This window comes from Ammospiza nelsoni, chromosome 13 (genome assembly GCF_027579445.1).
Source record: "Ammospiza nelsoni isolate bAmmNel1 chromosome 13, bAmmNel1.pri, whole genome shotgun sequence".
Lineage (NCBI taxonomy): Eukaryota > Metazoa > Chordata > Aves > Passeriformes > Passerellidae > Ammospiza > Ammospiza nelsoni.
Genome location: NC_080645.1, coordinates 4,680,059 through 4,692,153, shown reverse-complemented (window position 1 = coordinate 4,692,153; position 12,095 = coordinate 4,680,059).

Sequence of the window (12,095 nt, the reverse complement as noted above, 5' to 3'; positions counted from 1 at the left end):
TTATCCCAGGGAGGGATGTGTCCTGGAGGAGCTGCTCCCCAAATCCCAGCAGGTTTGCCCCGGAGGAGTGCAGCACACAGAAGGATCTGTGCTGGGCTGGGGAAGGCACAGGAGGAAGCAGCAGCAGCCCTGGAGAGACCACAGCCCCTGTGAGGCAATGGCCTGGAAGAGCTGGGAATGAAGGACTGGAATAGAGCCTGGGAAAAGTGGGGGGGGGGGGGAGGTGGGGAGGGGGGGAGAGCTATTTTTGGGTTTGCCTCTGTTTCTCACCACCTAAACCTCCTTTAATTAATAATAAAATAATAGTCCATGAGGCTGCTTTGCCTGTGAAGATGTGAAGGTGAGGGATCTCGTGACTGTGTTCACAGGGGGCCAAGGATGAGGGAAGAGGGGAGGATCTGACTCTATGTTTTAGAAGGTTTGATTTATTATTTTATGATATATATTAAATTAAAACTATACTAAAAGAATAGAAGAAAATATTTCATCAGAAGGCTGGCTAAGAATAGCAAAAGAAAGAATGATAACAAAAGTCTGGGACTTGGACAGAGAGTCCGAGCCAGCTGACTGTGATTGGCCATTAATTAGAAACAACCACATGAGACCAATCCCAGATGCACCTGTTGCATTCCACAGCAGCAGATAACCATTGTTTACATTTTGTTCCTGAGGCCTCGCAGCTTCTCAGGAGGAAAAAATCCTAAGGAAAGGATTTTCCATAAAAGATGTCTGTGACAGGATCTCTCTGGCTTCAGCTTCTCTGGGGGGTGTTTCCCTCTCCTCCTTGGGAGAATGGAGAGCAGCTTCCCCAGGCCCCCCAGCACGCACCACAGGAGGGATGAGCTGTGGCACAGGAGCAGCATTCATTCCCTGGCTGCTGAGTGCCATGGAAATGCACTCCTGGAGCCAGGGGAACACTCGCCACAGCCTTAGGAGCAAGTAAGCAACTGTTCTGCAACTGTTCTGCTAATGTGATTTGAGTGATTAGCTGTAGCAATTACTATGTAGAAACCATGCACAAGCCCTGTATATGCCATTTCCTTTGTTATTATTTATAAAGCTTTCAGAAGCCTTTGTCTTCTTCAAGGGGGAATATTTAGATGGAAGAGGTTCTTTTTCAAACTTCTCCTTCTAAATAATTAACGCTCAATATTAATGTTTGAATATTTAACTTTTTCTATTATCTTAACTAAGATATAATTGATATTCTGTCCATCCTATACAGTTTTTGAGATTTTCTGGTATGGGTGTACTGGCACTGATTAGGTCAAACATAGTCAGAAGAAGAAGTAAGAAGGTTTTTTTTAGCATGAACACAATAAATGAAGTAGGTGGTGGGGAATAAATCTTTCAAATGGCTACCCTTGGGAAAGAAATGGAAATGTAGCAGTATTTTCCTGTTTGTCTGACATATGGTATAGATAAATGTCTGTTAGTGAAGATGCATTAATTCCCTACAGGAAAGTCTTATCTGTAGCTCTGACCACTGCACAGATATGCAGATATTAAATACTGTGACAAAAAATGGACAAGTTGTACTTTTGATGTTATTTAAGAACTTAACTTCGTAAAGCTAAATAATTTCTAATAAAAAAAAGTGTTTCCCAATCTTACAGATAACTCATAATTAGCTACTCAAATGCATAAGAGCCTGGTAACTACTCCCTTTCCCATAAATTATTCTATAACTCTGTTAGATTCCAGTAGGGCTTTTAAAGTTGGGTTTTTTTTAATGTGAATCTAATTTGTTTGGAGCTTCTGCTGGATGTGTGGGTGGGATTGAGGTGGACACATCCCAAAGAGCATCATTTTATTTTTTTAATATAAATGTAACTATGTAACAAAAGCAAAAACAACCCTGGAACATAAAGGTGTATCTCAGAATATTTGCATGGTAAAATTTGACTCTGCTTTGGCTTGAAGAAAATGCCCTTTTAGATGATTATAAAAGTTGTAAAAGTACATAATTTTTAAAGTTTTTGTGCCATAATTACTATGACAAATCCCATTTTCCCTGGTAGAAATACAAAACCAGTTGAGTACAGCTCTTGATGATAAGACTAAAAGCTTATATTTCAAACAAGTAGGTAACATTGATGGAGCCTGCTTCAAACTAAAATTCTTTTAAGTTCTACTATATATATATATATATGTGTGTGTGTGTGTATATATGTGTATATGTATATATGTGTGTATATGTGTATATGTATATATGTATATGTATAAATATATATATTTATATATATACATATGTATATATATATGTATATGTATATGTATAAATATATATATTTATATATATACATATGTATATATATATGTAAATGTATAAATATTTATGTATATTTATATATATACCCTCACCATTCCATGTTCTTCCCTCTGCCTGTGCTCCTTTTCCTTATATACATTTTCAAAAAAGTATTTAAAAATCACTGCATACCCTCCTGTACAAATTATAGAAACACCCTGAGTCCATCCATTCAGCTGCAATGTTATTCTTATTTTGCATGAAGTCCCCTGCCTCTAATAAAAATTAATTATCTCACCCTATTCAATGAGTCATGCCCAGCCTGCTAATTGTCTCAGCAAAAGGTTGTTGTGGTGATTTATTTCTCCTCTTCCACTGCGACTCTGAAACTCAGGTGTATGGCAAATGCAGGATCACAGAAATGCTTTTTTCTGAGAAAAATGGTGTTTGTGTACTCATAGATTTATGTATTTTATAACAGAGCATAATTCCTACAGGTTTGGGGGTTTGTGCCCAGCTGCTGCTGCATTTCCCATCTTCCTCACAGGCACCACACCTTGTAGGAATTTCTACACCATGATTAATGCAATGATTTTTTTATGAGGGAAAAAAAAAAAAGCCTGTTATTTGTTGTTGCTCCAAAAATAATTACAAAATGAAATGAAAGAGTAGGAGATATTGCTTGTTTGTTTGCATATTTTTAGTACTAACCTTCACAAAAAGCACTTCAAACCCATATTGGGAGCCTTATAAGGGAGCCATATAAGGGAGCCTTATCAAAGAGAAATTACTTTCAGAATTTCTAGTATAATTATGATTTTAAAAGTTCTAAGGCTCACATCCTCACCTAGAACCAGAAGTCCTTAAAAGCATGGAAATGCAATTTATAAGTGAAGTACCTACAGCTTTTCCTTGGTAATTAGAGAGGGGTTTTTTTTTCTGTTTGATGTTGAACACAATTTCAAGTGAAAATGTGAGCAAAACCTTCACAGTGGTACATCCTCAGTGCTTAAGATGTGTCCCAGGAATGCTGGAAAAAGTGATGGCTATGGAGAGAAAATGTAGTTAGGATGACAGAAAACAACCGTGCAGAAATATTAATAATAAGATTTAGATAAGGAGCTGTAGTAAAATGACTGGGGACAAAGCTGACAAGTCCTAGGTTTTAAAACATTTAAGTGGAAGTGGATGAAAAGGTTCTTAAATTACTTGGGTACTGAAATCTAGCTGAACATCCTATTAATTAATTAATTCACATATTAATTAATTGAAGGAGCTTTTAGTAACATGCACATTTAAAGCTGTAAAATGTCTATAGGCAAAAGCTGCCTACTCAACTGCTGAGACTGAACTCTCTGTTTGCTAATGAAGGGATGGAGAAAAATATCTGGAATTTCAAGACTGGATTTTGAAGGAACTGAATTAATGTTTAAGTTGGTTGTTTTCCACTCCTCATGTTCCTCCAGGATGCTCTCTTAGGAACACAAATTGCTTTTGCCATGTGAAATGGTGCCTGAGATTTCAGAACATTCTGGAATCATTAAGATAAGTAAATGAAATTGATAGAGAGATGATAATATTCTTTTAAGAAAAAATATCATCTTAATTTTCTTGGAGAAAACGACCTTTTATCTAATATTTTACAGTCATTTCCATGGACACAAGCATTAACAAATGTGAGAATGTAGTAGAATTAGTGGAAAAATGGCGACAGCTATGGAAAATAAATACAAAATGTAGAGAAATAACAATAAAGCAGATTGGAGTGTTCCTGCTCAAATGGAAACTCAGAAGATTATTACCCTAAGACTAATCACAAGGTTTTTTGAGTTTTTTTTTTTTTAACTCTCTGTTTATGTATCAAAAATTTTCAATAAATTATCCAAAAATGGGGAAAAAATCTTTTCAGGGCTGTATTTCTGCTCCTCCATACAAGAACAGAAGGGTCTCAGATTAAATTTCTGTTTTGCTCTCTTACACATCTGTCAGGACACCATGGGGAAAAAATTCCAGTTTAAAACAAAAAGCAAACTTCACAGGAATGGGACTGTCCAAGGAAAGAGAGAGGAACTTAATCTAAGAACAATGAATGGCAAATCAATATTAACCTTCCCTCGTGCTCTTTGTGTTTGGATTTACCAAGAAAGTGGCACAGAATAAATTATTGGCTTCAAACAGGCATTTGAACCACATCTCTCCCTTTTGTTACCTGTGTGTAATGATCAGTGACTTCAACTCACAGAAAAAAATCTAAGAGTAAAAAAGATTGGTGCTCCTGCCTTTTGCCTCCACTTCCAGAAGGATTTTTCATTTTTTACTTTAGTTTATCTTCTATCGATTTATTACTTTTAACTCCCTTTCCACAATAACATAAATAGTATTTCTCAGAAGTGTAATGATGTTTATTTCTGTAAAAATATATTAATAAACTAAATCAAGATTAATGATAGGCAAAAATCTATACTCAGATGAGATCTATTTTTCTTTTGTGAATTAGTTTTGTTACTTATACTGTAATGCAACAACCATAAATCAGAGAATGGGTTTTCAAGTTTAAAGAATAAAAATTCCTGCTTTTGATTCACACCCTTCAAACATTTCCCTATTTTAGATGGCTATCATAATTCAAAAAGAAGAGTTATTTTCTGATTATGAGCTAAAAAACTCTTTATGGCAGAAAATAAAAATGCCCATTAAATTCACAGGAAGGTTTGCCTTTTCACATTTCCAGACAAGTTTTGCAGACATTCATATTTTGGTTGCTTTTTGCCTATCAACTGAACTTTTCCAGGCTTCCCTCAATTAAAACATTGATTTTTTTCAACATTATTCATGAATAAAGTGGGATGCGAGCTTTTCTCTGGTAGGTTGTTGTTCCTGTCCTGCCCTTTGCATTGACCGCCCTTCCTGAGATTTGTTTTCTCACCACATTTCTTTGCCTTACATTTTTCTGCTTTCAAATAGTTCCTAATGGAAATCAGGGAACCTGATCTTCCCTGCACCTGCATTTACACCTCTAATTCCCAAAGTCTTCATGTTCACTGGGATCCAGAGCTGCTCACAATTTATAACTTACTGATTTGTCCTTTGTATTTTTGGGTTGAATTAGAGTAATCTTTGGAACATTTTAATTGTATATAGAAAGTGATTTCGTAAATGCCCTGGTAAATTTCAGTGAGGGATGTCCCACTTAATGCTCTTCAAAAGAAGAATTTATAAAATATTTTGCAGCGATTTCTCTTGGATAAATGGGTCCAGGTGATACATAACTAAATAATATATTCCACAGATTTTCTTACTATAATAGCTGATAAACGTGGCTATGAATTTTTGTATCCAAAGTCAAACTTTCTTTGCTGCATCCAAGCTTAAACTTTCTTAGCTAATACTCTTATATATAAAAAACAAAAATTCTCCTTATTTTTCCTCCTAATTTATACACTGAAATTTTATACCTCTATTTATTCACATTTGGACCTAGGAATATATTTTGAATCAGGTCAAGCCATACATATGCTCCACCAGTTCTGCTTTTTCTCCAGTATTTATACAAATTTTTCCCCAATCAAAGCTAATAATCACTTTAAAAATATCTTATTATTTTCGCTGTTACTGCCTGTTTACACTTTCCAATCAATACTATTTCTTTCATGGTGCTAAATTTCAATTTGACTATCACTGCTGGTGTTGTAGCACAGCTGAAATCCAGTCAACTTGGGCATCAGGTAGTTAACAGAGAATTAATTAGAAAAATATTTGCAATCTATAATCTATTCTGTGTAATTCCCTGGATGAATATTGTGAATATAAAATTCTTTCATTTTTTTCCAAAGCAGAAAAAAATGTAAGAAAAAAAAGTCCTTTAAAATGTAGCTTTAAAGATTCTCATTAAATATTTCTACGACAATTTTAGGAAAAATGTTTTTTCCTCTCTTCAGCTGACCATTTTCGCAGCTGAACAGTATCATTGCAAAAGTCATTGCAGTTTGCTGGACAAGGAACATCAGGGAAAGTTTAATCCTTTAGCAGACAGATAACTCACTTCTCTCAATGGCTCCTCTGTCCTTTTGTCCTCTATAAAATAGCTGAGGATGTATATATACCCAGGATTTTTCTCATGCCCAGTTTTTCCAGTACATTTATTTTCACTGAGCTAGCACCAATGTCCATTCCTATTGCAATTTCAGCCACTATTACCTGACTCTGCTCAAGTCTCAGCTATTCAAATCCACACACAGTGAGTTTCAACAGAACTGTCCTATGCAGTCCTTGTCCTCCTGGGCTCCTTTATGTGCCTTCTCCTTTCCATGGCAAAGCTTAATTCATGTTCACTAATGCAACTCCAAAACAATAAACTTGAGTTCCATTTCTTTCCTTAACAGTGAACTTCTGAAGCCAAATTCTCCTGAGAAACAGCTCATTCTGCTTTGGAGTCTATTTCTGTTCCATTGGAGGAGCAGGATAAGCCTATTCTTAAACCAGTGCTTCGATAAGTCCTGACATATTTTACCCATCACTGATCAAGCACTTAATCTAATTAGCTCTGTAATGAACTACTCAATTGCAAAGCTACAGGTAAGCTGCTTTATGCTTTTTTTCTTTTTTTTTCTTTTGTAACTCCTCAACAAGAAACCTTTGAAAAAATTTACCTCACAAGTAAAAAAATTACTTTTTCCTCCTTCTTTTCCTTCCCATAGGGATGAGGGTGTCCTCGTGTGTGCAGACCCAGGTTTAGCTGCACCCCTGCCCTTCCATGTGCAGGACGATGGAGCTATGTGTGTCTCCCTCCAAACAGGGGCACACAAGTGTGATAAATTAGATTAAAGTGGGCAGGATAAACATCAGTATTCTTTGCTAGCTGTTGAATGGGGCAGTGAAATGTTATGTGCCATCATTCAAAGCTGGCTTTTGATGTGCCTCGTGGAGGGCTCTGCAAAGGACTCCTCAGCTCCCTCCAAAATTGTCACAGACATCTTTTATGAAAAATTCTTTCCTTAGGATTTTTCCTCCTGAGAAGCTGAGAGGCCTCAGGAACAAAATGCAAACAATGATTATCTGCTGCTGTGGGATGCAACAGGTGCATCTGTGATTGGTCTCATGTGGTTGTTTCTAATTAATGGCCAATCACAGTCAGCTGGCTTGGACTCTCTGCCTGAGACACAAGCCTTTATCTTTCTTTGTTATTCTTTCTTTTTCTATTCTTAGCTAGCCTTTCTTCTATTCTTTTAGTATAGTTTTAATGTAATATATATCATAAAACAATAAATCAGCCTTCTGAAAAATGGAGTCAGATCCTCATCTCTTCCCTCATCCTAAGTCCTCTGCGAACACCATCACACAAAATCACCTTTTTTTTTGTTGTGCCCTTATCCCAGCCCACAGGACCAGCAAAAACAATGAGCAGGGATAAAATTCCAAGCTCCACACTTCAGTGGAAGCCCATTAGACTGGAGCACACAAGTCAGGCTGTACCAGCTCATGCAAACCCTGTCTTGCAAAGCAGACCTGGCTTGCCCAAGGGGTGTCGGTGGGATGGGCGCTGCAGGTGCTGCCAGGAGCACTCCTGGAGGTTCTGGCTGTGCACACCCACCCTGACTCACACACAGAGGCAGCAGCTCCTCTGCAGAACCCTGACAGTCAATTTATTTCTAATAGAAACATAAGTAATTGTGAGCATCTCCAGCTTCTAGGAAAGTTGAAGAGGACTCAGAAATCCTGAGGAGCAAGCTATTTAAAATTCTAAACATGAGTTTCAGAGTCTGACTTCTGAGTCTTTTTTAAATACAATATTTTTTAGACTACTAAAAACCCTGCCCAAGCCAGCAGGCTGGAGGAATATTATTTAGGTGATTAATACCACGGCACAGTGCAGGGAGCCAGTCAAAGGCAGCTATAAAGCACACGACCTGCTTAACAAGGAGCCACAGGCGAGCTTTGAGCACAAATCCCCTAATCCTATTGATCCTGCTTCTGGAAAAAGGGAATCTCTTGTGTGCCACAGAAGGGTGACAATATCCAGTAAGTGCCCACGGCAGGCAGGGTGTGCTTCAGGGAACTTAATCACAGAAGTCATTACTTGAAAAATCACTTCTGTCAATACTGCAGCCACATCCTCCCTGACTGCTGCTCTTCGAGATGCTGTCAATCTTCCCGTATGATTTTGTGAAACAAATAAATTCCAGCTCATTTAAAGGTGCTATTATCTCTGCTGACAACATTAGCACCATCCAGGAGCAGCAGAAATGGGAAAATAAAACTTAGTTCAATCTTTTTGTTTGCCAGTCTCTCAGCCCCCCAACAGAAAAGGTTTCAGCCTAGAATTGCAGTATGCATTTAAACGTGTTCTCACAGACACAAGTCTGCTCTTAGCATTCAACGAGGAGTATAATTCTATTATAAATCAAAAAAAAAGATTTTTTTTTCTTTATAGACACAATTATCTTTGAAAGCAGGCACTTCATTCATACAGACTACCTGACATGCTAGAACAACCTGTTTGGCTAATTTTTCTGTAGATTTTTCCGCCTGGATTTACACATTCCCCAAAAGAATGTAAATTATCCTCCCTAAAGTGATTGTTATTACTCATGTCAGAGATTAGTATTGTTTTACATACTTTGATATATCACTCAAACCACAAAGTCCTTAAAAAAATTATTGTTGATTCTCATTTGATTAAAAGTGTGTTCAAAAACATCTCCCTTTTTGAGAAGAGTTGCAGCAAAAGCTTTTATCCACCTGTGCTGCTGATTTTATTTGTCAGAACTGGAGCACTAAAAATGCTTATTGTAAAAGAGGCTGAAATTACTGTACTAATGGCAATTTCAATTTTTATCCTGGTTCAATTGGTAAGGTATCAGCAATAATCAAAATTCTTGACTGGCTGCTTCAGAAAAGAATAGTTTTAGTTTATGGAGGAAATGCAGGGAAAAGACTGTAAGTGCACTCTGGCCCTTGAATAACAAGTCACAATTATCTTGTGTTGTCATAACACTGTGGAAGCAAGAAAATTTGATTTTGAAAATCATAAAACGTCATTAGCTCCCTAAATCTCAGAGAAAATAATCTGCCGCTGTGTTTTACAATCTTTTTTTTGTATGAAAGTCAAGATGGGGTAAAAAAAAATAAAATAAACCCTTTGACCTTTCATGTCTATCTTGACAATGAACACACACCCCCCAAGAAAACAAGTTTAAAAAATGTACCAATGATGAGGTATTTGTTCTGCCACATACACAGCGAGTAATTATTTGAACATCCAGCAAAGAAATTGAGCAATTAATTATTCCTACTTACTGTCCTGGAAAGAACAGAGAATCATAAAAAATAAGGAGAGGGAAAATGTGAGATGAGGATTCATCTGTTTCTTGACTAAAAGCACAATCAATGAGTGCCAGGCAACAATATAAAATATGAGTAAAACTGCACAAGGAGAATTATTGCCCTTCTTGTTGGTGCATGTGCTTTTTTACCTTGCATTAATTTTCCCTGTAATTTAATTAAATATAAAATGCAGGAAATTTTTCTGCTTGATACAGTGGAATGAGCAAAGTTCAGCTGCAGGAATGGCAGAGAAATGGCTGCAAAAGGAAGGTGTTGTAGATATGGGTTTTATACACTGAGAGAAACAGCACAAGAAAGCCAAAGAGCTTGGAGATACCTTCCCATTGTTTTAATTTTACACAGGAATTAAGTATGTAGCCTTTTTTCCTACATTTCTTTATTTCTACATTTCTTCTATAATTATCCTGTTAATTACTTATATGTGTCATACTGCATTACAACACCCTTGAATCACAGAATGATAGAATCATTATGGTTGGAAAAGACCTCTAAGATCATGGAGTTCCCATCAATAATGGATCATTTTCACTGCCCTTGGCACGAGGTTGGAACTAGATGATCTTTAAGGTCCTTTGCAGCCCAAACCATTCTGAGATTCGGGAAATTACACCAGAAGATTCACTGCAAATAGAAATTAAATCTTGCAAAACATTAAAGTTCGATATTTAAGGGGCATTCTAATACAGTTTGAATACAAGGATGATTCTAGAGATGTATTCAAAAAGGTCATGAAAAAGAGCCAGAAATTTGCTTGGAAATTTGGATGAAAACTCACAGCTTTATTTTTGCTCTGTTCACTCACTCTAAGTACTAACAACTTGGGAAATTTGGCTGTGCCACTGAGGCGACTTCAGGGCCTTGGAGGAGTTCCACAAAAACTCCAGTGCCTTCTAAAGGAGGTTATTAGTTTAATATCCTGTTGGAAAAGCAGCACCTTCATTGCCCTCTAATGCCAGGGTGAGACTCTCTTCAGACTTAAAAATCACTGAATCAGACTTAAAAATCACTGAATCCCAAAAGACTGCTCTGGGTTGGAAGGGACCTGAAGGATCATCTCATTCCAACCCCAGCCATGGCAGGGACACCTTCCCCTGTCCCAGGTGCTCCAGCCCCAGTGTCCAGCCTGGCCTTGGGCACTGCCAGGGATCCAGGGGCAGCCCCAGCTGCTCTGGGCACCCTGTGCCAGGGCCTGCCCACCCTGCCAGGGAACAATCCATCATCTCATTTTGCACTGCTTTGGCTTACTTTGATTTTTTTCTTGTTACCAGACTGTCCCAGAGGAGCCAGCCCCTTCTGCACACATTTAGAGGCTCTTTGAAAGCTGTTCATTGGATGGATTCATGGATTCTGACTGTACAGTAATAACTTCTGTGTCAGCACTGAACTGCTTTTGAAAACTCTATTTGTAAGTCCCTTCTACTAAACCCAAAGCAACTGTACTAAGGTAAAGGAAACAGAATGGGAAATGCATGGATTTCAGGTTTCATTTTCCCTTCCATTTCATTTTCAAAGGATCACTCCTTTACTTAGTCTTTTTAAAGTAAGCTTCACCATGAGTGGAATTTCCAGAGGAGTTATAAACTCCTGAAAAATGGGGTTTATAGCAGAAATGTTGACAGTTGGCTCTTAAGAGTAGAAGAGTTACCAAGCACTGCTGTAATATAGTAGTGTCTAACTACTGTAATTCTGGTGAAAAGTTACTGTAATGTGACTCCCTATCTATACCAGGCCACACCATTTCTCTCCTTTATGGTCCTCATTATGGTAAGGAAAATACATGTGCCCCTAGAGAGAGCTGCCAAAAGAGGTTCTAAGCACTTCCCAGCTGAGTTTCCTTTCCATCAGTGCTGGATATAAGGCCAGGAGATCTAATGTGATTACTGTAATGAGAAACACTATCAATCCTCCCCAGAAAATGAACACTTAGGTGTGGGACAGAATTCTAACACAAGTTAATCTATGGTGCCTTTTCCCTTGAAGGATTCCTGGATGTTTTAATGAAGTGTCTCTGGGCAACACTCACTCATCCCAAAAATCAGAGCTACCTGCAGGATGGACAAAGATTCCTTTTTCCACCTTCTGGGCTGTGTCTCTCTTAGTGCTCACAGGGGAGAAGGCAAACAGAAAGCAGGTTCTCAGCTGAACACAGAGAACATATTCCTGAAATTCACTACCAAGTGGCAGGCACAACAGTTTTGCATCGAATGGTCTCCAGATACTTCCTATAGGTACATCAAATAATTCTTTACGGTGAGCCAACTGCATATTCACTTTTATTAGAAAACAGAATTCCTGGTGTTTATGCTATTATTCTTTTCTGGACCAGCACCACAACCTTTGTTCTAACTGTGCAGTTGCTTTAGATGTTCTTTATGCTGGAGAGGGGTAAAAGGAGGCTGATATTATTTTGAAGAAAAGAAAATTAAAAATATATATTTAATAAAAAATATTTTTATATTAATTTTTCAAATACTGTTAGGCATTCTTTCTTCACACTTGC